General features: G+C 60.0%; 1 protein-coding gene across 3 annotated transcripts in view; it reads left to right on the forward strand.

Moving 5' to 3' along the window:
• Positions 1-458: 458 nt before the first annotated feature.
• The window catches only part of OSR2 (odd-skipped related transciption factor 2), a 5,168-nt gene continuing 3,136 nt past the window's right edge, over positions 459-2,490 (forward strand). The window contains exon 1 of one of the 3 annotated variants that reach the window (XM_019527990.1): positions 459-872. The gene's annotated coding sequence lies outside the window, so the exon portion shown is untranslated. The remainder of the gene's footprint in view (positions 873-2,490) is intronic. The other 2 variants (XM_019527989.1, XM_019527991.1) reach the window with 2 other exon arrangements.

The raw sequence follows: 2,490 nt of genomic DNA on the forward strand, positions 1-2,490 counted from the left end.
GGGGTTGTTGGGGGGGGGGGGGGGGGGGGGGAAACAAGCTCCAAAAACGAATGGAGGAGCAAAGCCCCGTGCAAACGTGAAGGTAAACGGGGAAATGTGCGGCTTCGAGGGCCGGGCTCAGGGTACAAAGGAGGTGAAGTTAAGCGCTGGCCGGTTGCAGCCTGGCTCCGGGCAGGTCGGAGTCAGGGCGGCTGGGCCGCCAGGGTAGGGGAAGCCCGTGCTTTAGCAGCAGGGAAAGGAAAAGTCACCTTAGGTAACGTGAGAAGAAGCCGGGGAGGGGGTAAAAAAGAGAGCGCTGTCTCTTTAAGGGCCAGTTGCTATCCAAACACAAGTAAACAGTGCAGCGGCTGCGGAGGGGCGGGGCGGGGGGCGGGCTCGGAACTCTGCTAGCCCCGGAGCTTTAGCTGCGGGGCGGGGTTAGAATTCTCAAGCAGTGAACCTTCGAATGCGCGCGGCGCTGGGTGGGCCGGCGGGCGGGGACAGCGACCCACGCCAGTCGCTGCTGAAATGTGATGGACCGGGGAGGGGAGACTCAGACTTGTATCAAACTCCGCTGGAGTCGAAGGCGAGAGGCTCGGAGAGGCTGCGCGGGAGCGTGATTAGCAGCGAGGTCTGTCCGCCGCCCGAGCAAGCCAGGACTTCCCATGCTCCCGCACCGAGAGTCCCAAGGACGAGGAGGACCCTCCTGACCGGCTGCTAACCCTGCTTGTCCCGCGCCTCCTCCCCCGCAACATGCTCAGAGCTCCTGGGATCCAGCATTGCTGATCTGTGGTGGTGGAGTGCTCCGCCGGGCCGGTGTGGATCTAATGACACTGTAACGATAGCAGGATCGGTGCTTGCCCACTGTATTGGGGAGAACCTCGTTGCAGGAGGTAAGTCACTCACTCACCTCCCCGCTAATCCCACGTGTGGGGAGAGCGCGTGCCTAGGACTGTGCCCGGAGAAAACCCTGGGTACGTAGGCTTGAAATGTGTGCCGCAGCTGAAAGTGTCCGCTTCAGAGCAAAATGTATCGCGGGATAGGTACAGTCCTGACAATAAAAGCCCGGATATCCACAGTGCTTATATTGCAACGTGTCCGGATTTATTCAGAACCAGACTGGTTATGCGGAGAAATAGCGCGACAGTATTTCCTTAACCAGGCTCCACTTGAACCGCTGAGATCCCGACCCAGCGGCTTCCCGACAGCTCAGCGATCCCCGAGGGGAGGGCAGACCTTGCGGGTTTACTTTCAGTTTGAATCCCTGCAGGCTTTTGCAGTGCCGGGCAGATGTTTTCTGCTTGATGCTCGCTTCATGAGCACATTAAATAATTCTCCCCAGTTTGTCTCGCGTGCAGAGTTTCCCTAAGAGATTTTGAATCGGCAAGAAAGGCTGCAATAGTCAACGAACCTCTGCCCCGGCGGGTTGGTGCGCTCGCTGCGGCAGGATAACTCCGGTGAACTCCTGCGGATCCCGAGTTTAGCAGCAAGTAGCTAGAGCCATACCGGTGGGGTGGGCTTTTGCCCCGCGCTAAAAAGCATTTGTGTTTGCTAGAGGAGGATCATCACAGCCTGCCTGGTATCAGTGATCGAAAGCCCTAGGCTGTTTCTCTCTGGGGCTCCAAACAGCGACTTTCTCTACTTAACGAATTGCTGTTAGTAAGAGAGACAAGAAAATTAGGGCTGCGGAGGAGCAGGACCCAAGGGAGCCTTGCAGCAAGCAGAGGCGTATTCTGCAGATCCCAGTCTTAATTTAATTTAGCAGCCTGCACGGGCAGTAACAGGGAAGTGCAGGGTCCACATAACACCCGACCTTCCCCACCTCGCTAGAGGAGAGTTCAAAACAACCCGCACACGACAACCCGCTCGGGTCGCGTTTGATTTGCTCTGTGTTTCGCTAAGCTAAAATGAAATGCAAGGGGCAAAAGGCGCATTACGGTGCGATTCAGACCCCGGTGTTTTAAGTACAACTGTTTTAGGGGGTGGGTTATGAGTATCTGCAGAGGGAGCCTGGCCGCGGGCCTGTGGCACAGAAACGCGCGGCCTGTTTGCACGTCTCAGCACCGCGCCAGCCCGCGAAGCGAAAACCTCCCCGCTGAACTTGGTGCACTGGCGCAGTGGGAGACGCAGGTTCAGGGACCTGCGAGCACGTCTCGGTGCCAAGGACCGCCGAGATCTTTGAAAGCCCAAACGCACGAGGCCGTACTGCACCGGCTGCACGCCCGGAGGTGCCCCTGACTAGCGGTCTCAGCGCGACTTTCTTTGCGAAGAAACGAGGCTCTGGGCTGCCCCGTGACAGGCCGCTGGCTCTGTTCGGCTCCCGGGTGCGTCGCTCGTCCCCAGCGGGCGCGAAGAGAAGCCATGGCGGCGAGGCCGGACCCAAAGCAAACGAAAACGGGCGCGGGGGACACTGGCGGGAGCGGGGCAGGCCGAGGGCCGCCGGAGCCCTGCGGGGACACGGGGGACGCGCGGGGGGGAAGCCCGAGGCCGCGGCCAGGCCGGGGCCCTCCC

This window comes from Gavialis gangeticus, unplaced genomic scaffold (genome assembly GCF_001723915.1).
Source record: "Gavialis gangeticus isolate Ggan-Ray unplaced genomic scaffold, GavGan_comp1, whole genome shotgun sequence".
Classification (NCBI taxonomy): Eukaryota; Metazoa; Chordata; order Crocodylia; family Gavialidae; genus Gavialis; species Gavialis gangeticus.